This window comes from Phodopus roborovskii, unplaced genomic scaffold, assembly GCF_943737965.1.
Source record: "Phodopus roborovskii unplaced genomic scaffold, PHOROB, whole genome shotgun sequence".
Taxonomy (NCBI): Eukaryota; Metazoa; Chordata; class Mammalia; order Rodentia; family Cricetidae; genus Phodopus; species Phodopus roborovskii.
The window spans coordinates 7,449,972-7,469,388 of NW_026126576.1; positions in this window are offsets into that span (position 1 = coordinate 7,449,972).

Consider the following 19,417-nt stretch of genomic DNA (forward strand, 5'->3'; position numbering starts at 1 on the left):
GGATTAAATGTACATGCCATCACACCATATCTAATATTTTTATTTATTTGCTTGTAGCATATTTCATTTATTATAGAGATTAATTAGAGGGAAAATAAAAGATGTAGATTGGCGCATTACAAAGGGAGAAAGAGAGAAGTGTATAATCTGCATATAATGCTGTAAGATGTTCTTATTTGTCCTTAATCTTCCTGTGAGAATTAGGAGAGTTCTCTTGCCTTAGACACATGTCACAGAAATCCCAGAGGACAGAAAGTATGATAGGGATAATTTTCAAATTCACAGAGTTACATGATAATTGTTTCATATTTTCATTTTATTCATGCTATGGAGACACAATCAGAATTTATTTCTTGGTTGAGTGAGCATATCAATTTGTGCATGGTTCTCTCCTAATACAACATAATTTTATCATAGATTATAATGTTTTACAAATAAGGAGTTATATAAAACAGGGCCTAAAACGTGCACACACATAAGCTTATAAAGAATATTGTCCTCTTTTCCTTCCCTTTATTCTTTCTCAATCTCTCTTTGTGACTCTGTCCCTGTTTCTGATTATATCTCCTTCTGTTACTCTCAAAATCCTGCTCCGTTTCTGTTTCTGTCTCTGTTTCCCCCCTCAACCCCCCCCCACAGAGGCGAGGGTGGCAGGGATGTGGGGGGGAAGCTAGTCACTATGTAGCTGTTGATAACAAAGTGACTCTGAAACAGGAAAACTTTATAAAAGTACACACAAACTGAAGTTACTTGAGATACATCACGATCTAAGGCTTAAAAATAACAATGTTTTGTAACATGAAAAAATCACAACATATTGTCAAAGATAATTGAAATTCCTGCATATGTCTAAGATATTAATATTTTCCCTGCTTTTTTGTAATTAGATTGATGTGGGTATTTAAAAATCTGCTGCCCACATGTGCTTCAGGATGCCAGGTTTTTCCTGAGTCATATTGCCAACTAAGGCACTGTGTCTAAACATGCCTTCTATTCCAATGGGATATGTACATGTGCTACTTCAGCATCACTGGAATGGATTGATAATGCTGGAAACACCAGCACAGATGTAGATGTGCATAATTATTCCGAGAAAGCCATTAGCTGGGTATGAGCAGCTTTCTACTGACAATAGCCAGGGTAATCAAATGTGATATATATCTTCTGTCTTGACCCCCAAGAAGTGACAGGCTTCTGGAACAAGGAAGTATTTTGAAGTCCAGATATTAGTCACAACTGGTTCTCCAGACACAAAACCTAGATAGAGATTTTGAAGTACTTGGTTTATTAAAGGAATGTGCTCAGTAGCAATGGAGTAAGGAAACAACAGAGTAAAAGAACCAAGCAAATTGGTCCACAGTAAGGGAAGAAAGCCTACATTTTGTCATCTAGATGAACTAACATTTCCTTTGCAGCCATTGTCAAATCCCACAGTATGGGTGGATTAAACACCAGATCCTTCTATTGGGCCAAAGTTCTAGATGCTAGAGTTACTGGTGAGTGGTGGTCATCTAGGGGTACCATTAGGTTTGTTCCATGGGATAGACAAAGAGTTGAACACCCTGGAAATAAAACTCAGTCAGCCAGGAAAATGAAGTGACCCTTGAACGGTAATTGGCCAGTGAAGACTGGCAGCTAGAAGTCTGATAGGGAAGCCAAAATGCTCCAGTGAAAGCAGAGATCCTGTGGGTCCCAGGCTAAATGTTACAGACTGACTGAGACAGACAAACACCATCCACAGAGAGAAAAAGAACAAATGTCAAAATTTTATAACAGAAAAAAATAGCACCTGCCAGGGGGGTGGAACGGGCCCCAGAGCACCTCAACCTGGGGTCTCCCAGACAGTCTTTGTGTCTTGAGGTCTCAGGCTCCTCCTCCCTGATCAGTCCTGCCTGGTAATCCTCAGGGAGCCAAGTTCTGCTCCTTCTCCTACCTTGCTAATTTCTTAACAATTAGAGTCTCCTTGGAGAGAGTATAGCACTGGTGGCTAAGAACAACCTTTCTTGACTGGGCTTTCTTCTGTTTTCCAGACCATTTCATGTTCTGTCACTGGCAGATCTTTTTCTTTTTTTTTTTTAAGGATTATTATGGAAGTCTTCTTGCCTCATTTTTGCAGGGTTTCATTCTCATCTTGCTTCTTCATATGGAATTTCTCACTTCTTGTGTATTCTTGTCTCCTTTTGGCAAGCTCCATTGTGTTCATTGAAATGACAAGCTGCTTTATTTTGAGGTCATCCTAATTACCTTTAGCATAACTCAGTCACCTGTTTAAGGTCCTTGCTTCAGTAACTGTGATCCTCCAAGGTCCCCAGGCTTTAACCAGGGATTTACAGTAGGCATATATTTCCTTAAATTGCTGGCTGTAGGAAGAAGTGAAGGGACTCTCAGAGGAAGCAGCTTCGTGTCCCAGGGATGCAGGGGAAAACAATTGAGAAGGCTGCTCCATAAGGTCCATGATACAAATTCCCACAGACATGGAAAATGGCATCCTCAAAACCTTAATAATATATTTTATCAAAATTGGCAAGCTACCTCTAATAAAAGGCATGGAGATCTTAAGCATAATATAGGTAGAGTGTGAGGAGACAACTACAGAAAGGACAGGACAAAGATACATCCTCTGCATTAGAACAAATGAGCAAGAAAGCCATCATACAGAAAGGGCACCAATAAATTCTTGTTTGCTCCTGGCCTGGGCCAGAATAAGGCAGAAAGGAGCTGCCTACAGAATTTGAATCATGAACCCTTACTAACTTTAAATAGCTAATTCACTGTTAGGTGCTTGGGGATATGTGGCATCCCACACAACTGATAAAATCCAATGCAGCAGCACAGGTGCTAAGAAAGACTTCCTCTCTGAGCAGAGTGATGACCATGGCAGGGTATACAATGTTTGTGCATTCTGGGTCCTTTGTCTCTGGGGTTTGAGGACTGCAGTATTTGGCTCAAATCTGGGTTCCATTTCTTGCTATGAGTAACATTTTGTGGAGACACAGCTGTAGTATGTTTGCTATGTGACCCAACATGTCAGAGAAATTCTCATCATTTTCTCTGACAGTCCTGCTGAGTCACACAGTGAGAAGGCTGCTCACAGGACCAGTTTTCCCAGGAGTTGAGCTGTTTGAACTCCACTTTAATAGCATTTTAATTAGCTAACTGTCATGGTCCTGATTACATTGGAAGAAAGGTCATTTGTTGTTTTGAACTGTCTGGGAATTAATACTTGACCCAGAGGTAAGAAATATTTTTCATTGAAAAATTATATGTTTGTATTTATTTTCTAGTATTGATAAGAAAAGCCATTGATTTTACTCAAAAAATTAATTAAATCCTGTAGGTATTTGTATTTAGTACTCAATGCAATTTTAAAAATCATTAAAATGAGTTATTTGTAACTTTACTTATAAGCCTATCCATGATATCCCAATTAAAATTATTTTCAAGGAAATTAGTAGGAATGAGTTAGAAAACAATAAGGAAATATGGTGATATATTGCTTATGACTTATTAAAGCTTGCCTAAAGATTCAGAAAGCAAATTCAGCCACAGATCTTAGAAGCCAGGCACACACCTTTAATCCCAGCAGTCAGAGGCTAGGAGGTGGTAGTACACACGTTTAATCTTAGAACTCAAGGTTAAGAGATAGACGGATCTCTGTGAGTCCAAGGCCACCCAGATCTACAGAAGAGTGAATCAGTCTAAAAAAGCATTATAGCTTTTACCTTTAATCCCAACACTAAGGAAGTATATAAGACAAGGTATCAGTTGAGGCATTCATTCTCCAGCCATGTTGAGGAGAGGTTATATTCTGAGACTTGACGAGAGCTGGTGAAGACAGGATCAACCCATTCAGCCTGAGGTAGAGGTAAGAACTTAGAGGCCAACTGTTTTGCTACTTTGACCTTCAACTTAAAGTTTGAACCCAGATATCAGTCTCCGAGTCTTTTATTTATTTGTGTTACAAGGCAATAATAGGAAAAAGGAAATTTTCTTTTCTTAATTTATTCTTCTCTCATACAGTACATCCTGACTCCAGTTTTAAATAATTTTGATTAAGATATATAAATAGAAGTGTGACAGTGTAGTGGTGATATTAGCAGGAAGGCAGCAGGTGCATTTATCAAAAGACATCTGCTCAGTGCGAGAGCATACAGGACCATAGGTGAGCCTGAACTCAGAGCTCCTGCTGTCAACTGGGTGAGTCTCATTCTGATCCAACCCAGTGGTTTTCAGGCACACATATATACACAATACCTTAGGAATGATACAATGTTAATAAAGAAGTAAGTTCTAAATGGATCATAGGTTAGGAGACTTTGGAATTGAAATTCAATGGCTAGACATCTGAGTAAAGGCAGGGAAGAAAAAAGAAGGAAAGGAATGGGAAAATAAAGTATGTGAGAAAAAATAAGCATGGAATATCATATCGAGGACAGAGATGTTTAAATATTTCAGGAATTATTAGAGGTTGAGTGAGGTCATGAAGGATAAATGTTGGCACAAACATGTGTAGGCCCTGGAATAGGGAAAGCTAAAAGATGACCAGGTTGGTTTTCATTGAAAGAAAAGTAGAAAGCCACTTGAAGAATGTATACTGTGGGGTGAAGAGGGCACGGCTATGACAGAATGTTATCCTTTCCACGGTGGTGCATGGAGTGACTTGGAATAGGGTTGCATGGGAATTCCTGTATTTCCCTGGTTAGGATTTGTGCTAACCCCTTTTGTTCTGCCATAACATAAGGACAAAGCCTTGGCACCCCCTTTTCATTCTCTATATTCCATTCATCTACTCTTTCAATTGCTATGATTTGCAAACACATAGCCCTGAAAAAGCCTGATCTCTTTCCCAAGAATCATGCTGGGGCATAGGACTTTGAAGTTCAATTTACTCAGAGGAACATATGGATCTCAATCCCAAGCCTCACATTAGATATTGAGTTTTACCATTCTAGCATTACCATTTAGGAAGCATTCTGGCTTCCTAAATCCTTGTTTGATTTTTTTTTGTTCCTTCCATATTGTTCTTGACTTTATGTATATATTTCCTGTTAACATATGGTATAGTTGTGGGTTTTTTGATGGGACGTTCTGATGAGTGTGATGCCAGGTGTTTCTTCATTGTGAAGACGAGAGTACAGTTGCACTTACCTAGATACTGCATCCTCCACCCCTAGGCTATTAGTGGGCTACAACCTTGTACAGCATGTTCCTACATGAGATACTGCAAACAACATGACAGGATGATATGTTTCTTTCTGTACACAGAGAAAAATACAATGAAAATGGCAGGTGCTATTGAGTTCCTGTATCTCCTATGGGACTACCAATAAACATGAAGTGTCTCATTGATCAAAATATTCTTATGCAGCCTGTGAGTATAATTCTATCCCTTTGTTTTAGTGTGGAACTCCCTATGTCTTTTCTTGTCTTTCTTGTTCTCCCATCTATCTTCTTCACTCTGATAAATAACTTTCTAAAGATTCCTGCTGTCCCTTGCTCCCAGCTCTTCTATGCTTTTCTATAGCCTGCCTGATCAAGTCACACAGGATTTCAATTATGACACTAAATTAAATCACTTGACAAGTTTTAAAAATACCTAGATGTTATAATCAGTGGGTTGCAGTTAAAATGGTGAGTTGGGAGTCTGAGGGAGGCTTTTCAGAGTTCCCCAGTGTTTCTGATGTGCAGACGAGAGACTTGGAGACTCAACTCACTGACTTTTGATGGTTTGCTGATTGCTCTGTTTCCAGCTCCCTCTCATTCTGCTTACACTGTGGCATCCAGATATATTTAACTAGAAACTCTTGAGAGGCTGCTTTGTTTTAAGCTGTCTGCTTCCCCTTACATTTTTCTTAGGGTCTTGCTTGGCCACTCTACTCCTACACTCACCCACCTTACATGGAATTGGCAAAGTATTGCCTTCTTTTGGCCCCCATCTGTCAAGTTCCTCCCTATATTTTAGAATACCTACCACTCATCTAACCTTGTTCTTTATCTGTTTGTCTTCTGCCACCAGAACCATTCCGCCTGACTTAGGCATCAGGTCTGATTTCATTCTTCACTCTCTGAGAAAGCGGACATCTAGGACAGTCTCTCACCTTTGCACTATTGCTGTTTGGTGATAGATATTTCTGTGTAGTGAATGACTGCTTTATATACTACAGCAAGCTTAATGACATTTTAACTTTGTGTAACATTCCTACCCACTTGTGACAGTTAAAAGTTATAACAGACATTTATGCCATTGCAGTAGGAGAAAATCTGCCATGATTGAGGTCACCTTAGAGATAGAATGTGACTAAAGGTAGGATGCCAATATAGAAAGTTTGGCAGACTGCTATGCTGATGGCCTCTGTGAATCATGACTCCTCATGTTCATACCTTGTACTGTCTCCACTTCTTTAGACTTGGGACCTGGTTAGACAATAGATTTTCAATAAGCCCAATGTGGAGAGCTGCTTATAAAGGGCTTGATGCATTGGGATTTGGTCTCTGTGATCACAGTTGCCATTTATAAAACCCAGGTAAGTTTTCTTGAGAATACTGTGATCACGTGGGAAAAAGAAAAACCAAACATCAAGAAAGAAACCTAGCTCTCTTGAACATGTCAATCAGTCCTCATGCCTATAAGAAATTAGCCATAGAATGTCTCTGCCCATCTGTAGGGTAACACACCAGTACTTTGAGCACCATTTTGTAGGGTAGCCTATTATGGAACAGGACCTAAGATGGAAAGCATTTTATAGTCCAGTGGAAATAACTAATAATCTGCACCCGTGCAGTCTAGATGGAGAAAGAAAGCAATTTTCTGTATTTTTGCTCAAGACCATTGAGAATTCATATTTATCAATAATTTATGATCATAAACCTGTGTAAAAATATTTGAGAACCCTTCTGCATCTTGGAAATTCTTATCTTAAGTGGTGGATGTTGCATGAGGCTCTCTGTAACCACCAGGAGATTTGGGCTTCATAGCAATGATGTGGGTGGAGCATGCTACAATCCCATGTTCATGTGAGAGAACTAAGCCTCATAACTTATGTCCATAGTGTTATCATGTAAATAGCATGTGGTAGAAATAGGATGTGGACTGATGCCTATCTTCTGACACATTACATTTTAAGTATTTTCTAAAATTTTCAAGAAATATATATGATTTAGGTTCAGCCTTAGTATTTGATTTTTGTGTTCACTGAGCAAAGCTATAGCATTTTCTTTCTTCTCAATTAGTATTTTTATGATATTTCAGTCTCACATGTGATATTTTAATTTTGAGTCACTGCAGGATCCACTTCTTGGTCTCCTTTCCTTCAAAAATGATGCAAGACACAAGATAGATATAGAAGGACAGACGTTGCTGCCTCTGTAGCCACCAGTAACAAAATAGTTGTTAGCAACAGACCAAACTCTTGACTCAGTTTCCCACACTCAGAATTTAAGGTATAAGACTTCACAACTGGCCATAGAGCTTTTTGTCATGCAGAATTGGCAGGTAGAAGAGAACCATCTAAATGAGCCTCAGTCAATGGTATGCTCTGCTGGAGAAAGGGAGAGGACAAGATGGAAGAAAAGGTGTAGGCTCCAAGGAAGGCAATTTTGTTTGTGGTAATGTAAGACATACATTTCTTTGGTGGTTCTGATGTTAGCAAAGCTATGAGTTAGATATGCAGTAACCAAGATAACTGCAGGCTCATCTTGGTATTGGTTTCTTCTGTTGGTCAGAATGTCCCTTTTTGGTGAGGTATCCTTGAAGTTGCTTGTTGTTGCTTGCACTATACATTAATCGGAGGCACCAGGGCATTCTCCCACACATGAACACAGAGGAAGTGTCATCTGCATCTTTTAAATTCCAGTTTCTCTTTGTACTGTCACTTGCATTGTGGTATGGTATACCCCACCATTTTTCATGGAAAAGAAATCCTATAAAGGACATACCAACAGCCATGGTTTGGAGAAAGGAGTCATTTTACCCATGAGTATGCATCCTACCTCATGAATTTTCATGAAACTTTCTAAAATGCGCCAGACAGAATCTTCTGGGCTCTTTGCTGCCTTGGGACAGACCATTCCAATACCTTTGAGGTGTTCTTTGCTAATAAACATCTACTTGAACTATGTTTCTTAATTGTATTCTCTTCTTCAAGATGACAAGAATAGTTAGTTATAAGCTAACTTTATCACTGTACTTATATTCTGAAGTTACATATCCCAAGACTAATCAATTTCCTTGAGAAAACATAGCTAACCTTCTTTTCAAATTTGGTGAAACCCTATGTAGACATTCTTTATTTTTGTAATATTTTTTAAAATTTGAAACAAGCTTGTTTTATATATCAATTCCAGTTCCCTCATTCCCCCATCCTCCCATGCAGACATTCTTGTAGCCATAGATCATGGTCCTCTCTATCACCAGAAACAGCAACACCTGAAAAGTTGTTGATATTCAGCCATCATTTGATGTGGCTTTTGTGATTTCAAATGAAATCAACAGTAGCAGGCTGTCTTAACTAACTCAGAAGAAAATAACACATGAAAGACCCAAATATATTTTGGTCTATTTTAAAACTCTCTCTCTCTCTCTCTCTCTCTCTCTCTCTCTCTCTCTCTCTCTGTGTGTGTGTGTGTGTGTGTGTGTGTGTGTGTGTGTGTGTGTGAGAGAGAGAGAGAGAGAGAGAGAGAGAGAGAGAGAGAGAGAGATGTGTAGGGTGGTGGAAGTACATGATGAAGTGTGCATGTGAAGGTCACAGGGGAGAGTTGTGTAGTTAATTCTCTCCAGACACTTTTATGTTCGTAACAGTGATTAGACTCTAGTTGCCATGCTTGCAACCCAAAACCACTCACCGAGCCATCTTCTGGCTGCAATTTTTTTTTTTTTTTTAAAAATTCTCAGTTATTCTTTTTTTTTTTAATTTAAATTAGAAACAAGCTTGTTTTACATGTCAGTCCTAGTTCCCTCACCATCCTCTCCCCTTTCTGCTCCCCAGGGAGGGTAAGGCCTTCCATGGGGGATCTTCAAAGTCTGTCATATCATTTGGAGCAGGGCCTAGGCCCTCCCCCATGTGTCTAGGCTGAGGGAGTATCCCTCTATGTGGAATGGGCTTCCAAAGTCCATTCCTATACTAGGGATGAATACTGATCCACTACCAGAGGCCCCATAGACTGCCCAATACTCCTAACTAACACCCATATTCAGGGTGTCTGGGTTGATCCCATGCTGGCTTCCCAGTCTGGGGTCCATGAGCTCCCCCTTGTTTAAGTCAGCTGTTTCTGTGGGTCTCTCCAGCCTGTTCTTGACCCCTTTGCTCATCACTCCTCCCTGTCAGCAACTGGATTCCAGGAATTTATCTCAGTGTTTAGCTGTGGGTGTCTGCTTCTGCTTCCATCAGCTGCTGGAATGAAGGCGTATAAAGTAGTCATCAATCTCATTATCAGGGAAGGGTATTTAAGGTACTGGCTGCACATTTTGTTCTAAAAGTTTCTGCCTCTATTTGTTTCCTGCTTTCAAAAGTGCTTGAAAATGTCTGTCTGTATGTGTTGAATGCATTTTGAATACATTTGTTTCCCTCCTAATATTGTTATGGTCTTAGCTAAAAGTAGCAGGATGTTTCATCCAGAAATTGTGGGTTTAAGACTCTTCGATAGTGCACCATGCCAAATGCCTGTTAGTTTACTGCATACATCTAAGTTGCTATTTGATTGAAACTAAAATAAGAATGATTTGGTCCTTGAGTCTAGGCCAATGTTAACTGAACTTACTTCCTTACTATTTAATCTTACGCTTGAACAGCAGAGGGAGCCCATCCATCACGTAGTGTTACATTCAGAGGCTTTGCTTTCTATAGTTTAGCAGGGTTACAGGGGGACTCTTTTCTCTTCAAGCCATTTTTAAACTAGAAGCAGACAACTGAAAGTGATGTATACCTTGGCCTCAATAAATTGTTTATAGGGTTTAAAATAATTTTTCTGCACATCTGCAGAATGAATTCTCTATTTGTTCCTTTCTTCCATAGAGTAGTAGTTTGTAACATGTAGTTATTAAGCATGGAAAGTATGGCTTTTTCACAATGAATGAAATGTCTTGTTAAGAATAAAAAATACACACAGGATTTCGTAGTTTGTTTTTGCTGAGCAAGGTCTTATGTAACCTAGGTTGCTCTTGAACTTTTCATGTAGATTAGTGTATCATAGGTGACTTTGAATTCCTGATCCTCCTGCCTTTACCTCTGAAGAGGCACAGGCACCTTAAACACTAGAGACCTAAACAGTAATAAAAATATCTCAACAATTTTTACAATCATTTTAACTTGAAGACATATGAAAAATATTAAATGAGGTGTAGTTATTTAACTTTAAATGTGAGCATTACAAAGTTTTAAAAGTCCTAGTACAGCTTGCATTTTATTTCTATTGATCTGTATTCAAAAACTACTATTTTACCAAGCAAGCATTTCTCTACCCTACCTTCTTGTTCTGTGGTTTGTCAGTAATTTTGCCTTTCCTTGGAGTTTTTGGGTCTCCTGTGTTCATTCAGAAGCCTCATTTGAAACCTTATGATAGCTAGCGTTGTGGATATTTATCCCACACTGATTTTTAAGTAGCCCAACAAAATCTCAGAGCTTTGTCCTTACTCAACCAGAAAGAGTCTTGGACTCTGAGGAGGAGCCTAATGATCTCCATCCAAGGTGTATGTCAATCAACAGGAGAGGTTTAACTAAAGAACCTTTGTCCTTGCCTCATTGCTGAGATTTTTGATGTCGCAGCTTTCTGGTAAACAAATAAGGAGTCCCCTGTTTGTGCCACAGGCATTCAGAGAACTGTCTCTTTTAATTTTCACCAAAGATCAGTAAGTTTCCTAATTATCTCTATGCTGCAGATGAAAAGCGGAACCAACAGAGGTGAAGAGTCTTTGTGGAGACCACACAGCTGCTCAGAGGCAAAGGGAACCTTAAAAGCAAGCTTTGTTCAGCTTACCTGATGCTCTTTCTCAGTGTGGCATTGAGATCAAGAATGTCAAAGTGTTGGGTTGGTGACCTACAAGCAGTCAGCTAGTGGCTCTACGCTCTTTCAGGTGGCCATTTACTACATCAATGAACTGAGACAAGGACCTACCAGCTTGGCATCTGGACATCAGCACTGACAGACATTCACTGCTGAATGAGAGGAAGAACAAACTTGCACAATCACAAAAAGGGCTCTTCTTCAGCGGGATCTTGGAGAGATAAACATTCCCTTGTTCTCACCTCTAGTTTCAGCCTCTTTTCAACCGCAAAAAAAGCATGCTAGAACTGTAAATTCCTTTTTGATTAGACAAAGTGGGTTCATTAGAAAGATAAGGCAGACAAGAGTTAAGACAACAGAATTTATCAGCATAGTTTAAACTCCCAGGCATACCGCAGTGTCATTTTCTCCACCAGTGGATTCCAGAAAAGCAAAAACATTTTTTTTTCTGTCATCACCCCACTGCTCTAAACCAGGAAAGCATTGAGGTAATTGTGTTCCCAGAGTCTTTGTAGTTTTCCAAGGTTTTAAATGAGCAAGCTCCAAAGCAACATGAAACTCAGCCTGTTAAGAATGTGTGTAACAAAGGCCAAAGCTAACACTGTCTGGGAGTGCTTACATCCACTCCTTCATTTAATGACAATTCATTCCTTATAAAACAGCAACACTGCAATTCTTTCTATTGTTACCAAAAAAAGAAACTGAGCCTGGGAAAGATTTTTTTCTTTTTCTTTCTATTTCTCTTTTGTGTGTGTGTGTGTGTGTGTGTGTGTGTGTGTGTGTGTGTGTGTGTGTTTTATCAAAATTCATAGAATTCACTAGAGTTTAGCGTTCAACCTCTGCCTCTGACTCAAGGGCTTTGACTCTTAAATGTTACAGTGTGCTGTCTTCCTTGGAGAATATCTTATCTTCATTAGAAAGGTTGTTTTCTTTCACTGCTTGCTTCTTGAAAAAAAAAAACAAAAAACAAAAACAAAAACAGAAGAAGAAGCAAAAGTCTATGCTGAAGTTACCTACGAGACATTCGAAGCCTTTACCCATTTTCATTCTTTCAGTAACAAAAAAAATTGATACCAAATGGAAGTCTGTGTATTTATGAAGGGAGCTGCTTCCTGCTCACCTCATTTCGCAGTTTGCTTTCACTTGAAGAAATGAATAACAGAGAGCAACCTTTACTGCTATAATTGGATTTTTGCCATCAGGTATGCCTTGCTGCAATTGTATCCTAGGAGAAATAATACTCGTTTTGAGTTTAGCATTATGGAGTCTATTTTCTGTAACCTTAGAGGGCTTGCATTTTATGTAGGAATGCATTGTCATCAGTGCTTTCAACTTTGCTGTAAACTGTTAAAGGGAGGAAAGGCTAATTTAGGACGATCTCTCTAATCTTGTTCCATGCTTCCCTGAGAACATACCCATCCACATTGCATTCACAGTTTTTGTCATCTTGATCTTTGTATAAAACTTCTGAAAATGCTCTTATCTACAAACTGCAGGAACTCGGGGGATAATTTGGTTTCTAAAATCATTACCAAAGTATTTTCATATCCTTTGTGTTGCAAGAAGATTTCTGTCATTTCTTATTTTAAAATAAATTATTGTTTTTAAGTTTTGTTTTACATTGGGAGGGAGAACTGAGATTTCTGTCATTTCTTTTAATACATATGCCTTTAAAAATTATTTGTTTAAAGCCCTAAATATCATACATAAAATAGTAATGGAAAGAAAGGTCTCAGGAAAGTGTTTATTATTATTTTATTGAGAGCCTGAATCTTAGGGAATCCTGCTGAGTTGACCATTTTCCTGAGACTAAATTTTGAGTTTGGGTGGGGAATTAAAACGTCATTTAAAAAATGTTTTAGTATTCTTTCTGTTGCTGTGACAGAACTTTCTGATCAGAAGCAACTTAGAAGAAGGGTTTTATGGAAGTTTACACTTAAACCCATCATTAAGATCGGCCAGGGAATGAACTCCAGGCAGGAATTAAAAGCACACACTGAGGAAGAATAGCTGAGAGGTACCAACCTAGATAATAGTGTTACCTACAGTGGGCTAGACCCTTGAATCAATTAATAGTCAAGAAAATTCTCCACAGACATTTCCAATACCCCAGCCAGTCAGACAATACCCCAGCCAGAGCTTTACTCTCAGGTGACTCTAGGTTGTCAAGTTGACATTAAAGCTAGGAAGGGTAACTTTGCTGATGACCTACTAGTTTCTACTGAAAATGGAAATAGAGACCCCTAAAATCTCTTAAAATGAAATGTCAGTCCTAGGGGAATTTTGCAGTAGATGTTTCTAGAAATAGAAGACTGCATTTTTATTATTAGATATCATAAAATGATTGCCTAAATTCATATCATTAATACATTTCTGGTGAAAAGTCTATCTTAATACTTATATTATTATTTGTTTGTTCATTTTATGTGATCTAGATTATCCAAGTGTCTTAAGGACAGACTGTGTTTGCCATTATGGTGGTGATGGTGCACACATGTGATGTGTAAATATGTTCTTGCAGAGGGCAAATGCCCGAGGATGGCTTTGGGTACCATTCCCCTATTGGTCTCTACCTTTATTACTTGAGACAAAGTCTCTCACTGAATGTGAAGCTCAACAATTTATCAGAGATACCTGGCCAATGAACTTCTGATATCTGCTCATCTCTGCTGCTACCCAACAAAGCTGATGTGACAGGTATGTCCTTCCATGTCCAGCTTTTACTTTGGTCTGGCGATTTGAACTCAGGTTCTTGTGCTTGCATGGAAGGCACTTTACAGATAGAGGCAAAGACATGGTCAGATGATCAGTCTTAAAAAGCCAAGTTCTTGCTTGAATCATTCCATTGCTTAAAACAAAGATTCTTCATTTAATTTGTGCAGAGATCACCAGCACGTTATGTTAAACACAGAGATGATGACTTGAGTGGGATTAGGTGTTCACAGTAGTTGGATGGCTGACCTCATTTCATGTAGCCAGTGAGGGTTCCCTGCTGGTTCAGCCTCACATTTCTTCTTTCTTTTCTTTTAGTCTTACTTCACAGCAGAGATATAGGCCCAGTCCTTACAGGACACACTAAGGGTATGCCTCTGGGTCACCTATATCATCTGGCCATTTCTAATCATTGACCTCACTTTCTGAGTGACATCATGTTTTGATCTGCTCTCTTGCAGTGTTTTCTTTCCACAGACAATGGAGTATTAATTATTTAAACTTTTCTACAACACATTCATCTTCCACCTCACTGAGAAGTTCATGCTTCACATCCACGAGTGATATCTTACCTAGCTCCTTTAAGCTTCTGTATCAAAGTCTGATTTTTAAATAAGTCTCTCTCAACCTACATTACCCATATTCCAGCTTTTTAAAGGATGTGTAAACAATCACTGAAAAATGTAGTTGGTTAATACAACAATGGTTATTTTGTTCTTGTGCCTGAGAATTGGCCACTAAGAACAAATAGCTCTTTGCTACTGCATTTACGTTTGAATGAAGAAAGTGGCCAACAGGCTGGGGACTGGAATTATTTGAAGGCTTCCTCTCCCATGTGCATGCCACCTGGATGGAGAAGACTCAACAGCTGGGTCTCCTTGGACATCTGTTTCCATCTCTGTGTGGCATCGCCACATGGTCTTTTTACTGCAGCTGCTTCGAGTTAGCTAGACTCCAAAACACAGGTGGAGAAGTAAGAGGCAAGCACACGTGGAAGCATGAGGGCCAGTTGGAAGCCAGATGGCTGTTTGTGACCTGGGTTTGGAAATTTCTTACATGGCAATGCTTTGTTTTTCTCCTGTCTGCCAAGTTCCCCTTTTTAGGAGCAAGTCATTGAGGGGTACTGCATATTTGAGCATAGGAGAATGCCAAAAAGTTTACAAAATGTTTATTTGAAAAAATACATTGCCCAACTGTTAATTCAGGTTGCTATCTTTATTTGTTTGTTTATTTTTCTTTTTATCCCATTTACTGTGGGAAATCAGATTCTTTCTCATTCTCGAGTGCAGGTCCCTTAACTGGGTTACTTGGTATTCTTCACTGCTCCATCACTATTGACTCCAAAATAATTGAGCAAAGAACAACCATTCACTAGTCCTTGGTGAGTCAATGTCAAACTATTCAGTTTGTTTTCTTTTCTTCAGAACTCATTTCACTTCCCATTTATTGGTATTACTTATAAATTTAGTTAATATACAAAAGTGTTTTAGTGTAGTGCAGTCCATGCATCACTAAAACCAGGCAATTCTAACCATTATCACTGATAATAGTTATTATTCATGATCTCTTTAACAGACACTACAGATTTCAAGTACATTACTTTTTATACCTTACTAAGAAATCTGTGAAATAGAGCTAAAATTGCATCTTCATTTCAAATGATAATGTGGAGACATTCTTGGAATCCTATCTGATTCCACAGTGAATGCTCTCCATCTTCTCTGATAGTGTGTTTGGTCATTTGTATCAGCACGTTGTCAAGAAAAGTGATTTGAGATGGGTAAGTTTACCCTTATCTTGCCATCTGTATTTCAATTTTCTTCATGCTAATATTTCTCCATGTATAGACTAAACATATCAGAAAGTGATAAGAATAACCCTTTAGTTACAATGTAATAGTAAATAAATGTAATGTTAAATTAAGTAATTTAGAGGTTATATGAAAGTAATGGCTTCAGTGCTCTGGGTCCTTATCAATGGGCTGAAACCCAACTTAGTGTAAGTGGTAAGAAACAAACAATTAATAACTTGTCCAGTTAGAAGCTGCCTACTCGCCAATCACCTGGATGCAAATAAGGCTCTAGGTCCACTTTAACCAATTAAATATTTTCCTTATTTGCCCTGTATAAATCCTCATTACCTGTTCCTAAGCTCTAAACTTCTTTCAATAGTGAGGTGCCTAATTTGTAAATTACTCTTCATCTTTTAAAGGTAATATATTCACCAATATTTCGTATATACCTCAAGTACAATTAAACACATCGTGTGCATATTGTATCCTGAATTTCATGACTCAGAGAAATACTTAACTGAGTATGCCTATCACAAAGAGGCATGCTTTGGTAAGCTGTTAGGAATGACTGAAAGAATCTAATAATCATAGTGAAAAGGTCTCTAAAAATTAAAAATATGTATAGCTTCTATCTTCATTTGGTGCTTGGATGCCTCAAATTCTATTAGAATTACAATAATTATCATTAAAAGAAATATACTGTCTTGTTGTCTGTGAAATTGTTAAGCTGAAAAAGTGAGAAGAATAGAGATTTGCTTCCAATTCTTCAAGTTATTTCTAAGTGAAATAGATGCATTATATAATGATTCTGTAAGCTTCCATCTCCTCATCTTTAAAATGGAGTGATAGTCCAACCCCACAGTTGTGAGTAAATGGAAAGATATTCATAGTAATGTTTTTCTTAATTTACAAGACAGAATTATTAAATCATTATTCATTTAAAATAATTTCTACTTGTTTTAAGTAATGAGTCCTATCTTAGGTATTATTAAAGAAGTCAGCTATTGAAAGTTCCTTTTATAAACCCTCAAAATATACATTTTAAAATAAGATAATTGAGCTGATACACCTCAGTTGTATAGTGCATGTAGTGTGTGTGCTTTGCATATTCAAGAGACAGGATTAAATACCTAGTGTGGATGGGGAAAGCAGCTGCAAAATGATATCATAGCATTTATTATGAAATATAGGTTAGGATTTTACATTTTCATAATAAAAACATTCCAATATGATGCCATCACAGTATTGTGATGGCCAATCTGTGCTAATTCCTGTCTCATTTATGTTACTAAGTAGAAAAAGAATACGTCCTAGGGTAGCCTTTTAAGTTATTGTCCCACGGTCACCCTCTTGCTGGTGTCTTACTAAGGAGGCTTGACAGTATTTAGCGTAGTGACTAAATTTATATTAGAAATTTTTACCTATTCAAAAACAGAAAAAAAAAGTATTTATTTTTCTGTAAGTCTTGGGTCTGTAGAGTCCGTGATCAGGATATTAGTAGATTCCATGTCTAGAAGGGTTACTTTTTAGATATTAACTAACTAATCATATTTTTTCCTATTGTATCTTCCCATGGTACTATTATAGTTATTGGAGAGAGGGGAGAGAAAGAGACAGGCAGAAATAGAGAGCAGAGACAGACACACACATACACACAGATATATACATATATAGAGAGAGAGGAGGATGGAGAAGAGAGAGAGAGAGAGAGAGAAAGCTCTTGTGTATTTCCTTATAAGAAAATCTTGCTCCTGAAGTTGCATCCTCATAGCTCCCAAAGACCTTTTCTCTCAATACCCTCATGTGGAGCCTTATGATTTCATTTTGAACCTGGAGAAGACACAAACACTTAGTCTATAACATGACTGACCCCAATAGAAAATTCATGATAGGTTTCAGCCCATGGTTTCAATTCTTTGCTTTATCAAATAAATATTTTCTAACCACGCACAATGAGAATTTACCTTGTAACAAATTACGGTCCCTGTCTGATAGATGATCTGATGAAGCAACTCTGGAGACTAGGTGCATTTTACATTTTAGCAGACTAGAATTTTTTTCTTTCCTAGTCTTCCTCAAATATGAAATTAGGTCATGTGCACAGTGGGCTGAAGTACCAGGTGTCACTTCCTGTCTTCAAGGGCTGTCACATCTTCTTCCCAGTCAGGGGTTGGAAGGATTGTAATCTCTGGGGCAAATTCAGAAGCCTCAAGAACCACAGGATAGAAACAGTTCAAATCTCTATTCTGTACTTGGAGAAAAGCCATACAAGAAGTGACATTTTTGTCACTAAGAAATGACTTTCTCCTATGAAAGTCTAAGATACTAGGGCTTAGTCCGTGAAAACAGCAAAACCAGCAACAAATAGTCTTCCTTCACAGTAGTACATTTGCCGTATATTAATTTAGTAAATGCCAAGTCCCCTTTGACTAACCTTCCTAGGTAGCATTTCCTCATGAAGTAGAAGATGATTATTCCCATTTCATGGATGAGTAACTAGTATAGGTTTCACTGGTGATTAGCTACAGTCTAACGTAATTTACATAACTTCTTAAGGGTTATTAAGGGACTCAAAGATTCATATATTTGTGTGTGTGTATACATACATATACATATATATGCAGGTATGTTTGCCTGTATTCATGTGTGCAGGACAGAAATCAACTTTGGATGTTCTCCTTGATCACTCTCCACGTAATTATTTGAGACATGGTCTTTCTCAGGAGCTCAGGAGCTCACTGACTCAGCAACACAAGCTGCCCAGCATGCAAAGGGATACACCTTTTTCCACCAGTGTAGCACTGGGGTTACAGGAACACACTGAATTACTGACATTTTGCTACTTTAAAACATCCTTTCTGGAGATCATAGATAAGTTTTCAGGCATACATAACAAGTTACTGATAAAGTCATCTCTCCAGCATTTTTTGTTTTGTTTTGTTTTGTTTTTATGGAGAGGCTAGGGATTGAATTCAGGTCCTCAAGATTGTACAACAAATACTTCACCCTTGCTAGCTGAGCCATAGTTCCAGCTCCACATTGAAACTCTTTAGCCTAAATTCATTGAGAAAGAAAGACCATGGATGTTTTACTTCTTCCAAACATCAGTCTCAGATGGGTAGGTTAGTTTCTTACTCATTTTATATCTGTTTGTATAAAACACTTAGAAATGGTGCCATCAATAATTTTCAATTATATAATTCTATTAAGAGTTTTAGTTACCTGGAAAAACAGTATAGTCTAACATGCATAGATAAGGTCACTTTCTGTACTCAAGTTTCTTTTAAAATAATAAAAAAGAGGAATAGTCTCTCATTGAAGTAAGCCCAAGACATAGAAGTCTTTCCAGACATACCTTTACTTGGCATAGCTTATTTAAAATGAACAGTTCCAACACCAGCTTCTCTTGACCTAAGTATATATGTTCACGCACAGCACGTCTAAAATTTTCACATTATGCTTCATTGAAAAGGCAATGGGCTTTGCAACAGGATTGACAACAAAAGGAAAAATGATGAGGAAAATTGCCTTACTTATCTGCTACAGTACTCTTGATTGCCAAGTGTAATTTTCCGGTTCATTATAAGAGGAGGCACATTTCACCATTAACTTGAGTAGTCATAGATTTCAGTGATACAAAGAACAAGTTCGAAACACGCTTTGCTTTTTAACGAAGCCAGGGTAATTGTGTGTTTTTAAAGCATCATCAGTTTTCATTTGTTTCCCCCCTGCTGGAGTTATATGTGGGTAAAATACTTAAAGGTCATCAAGCACTGTGGCACATGAGCCAGCTGTAGAAAAGTGAAGATGTTAAAATCATACAGGAGTGACACAAGCCATTTTCTGACTTATCACTTGGCATAGCATGAGATTTGACTGGGTAATTGAGGTAATAGCCCTGCCATTAGAGATGCC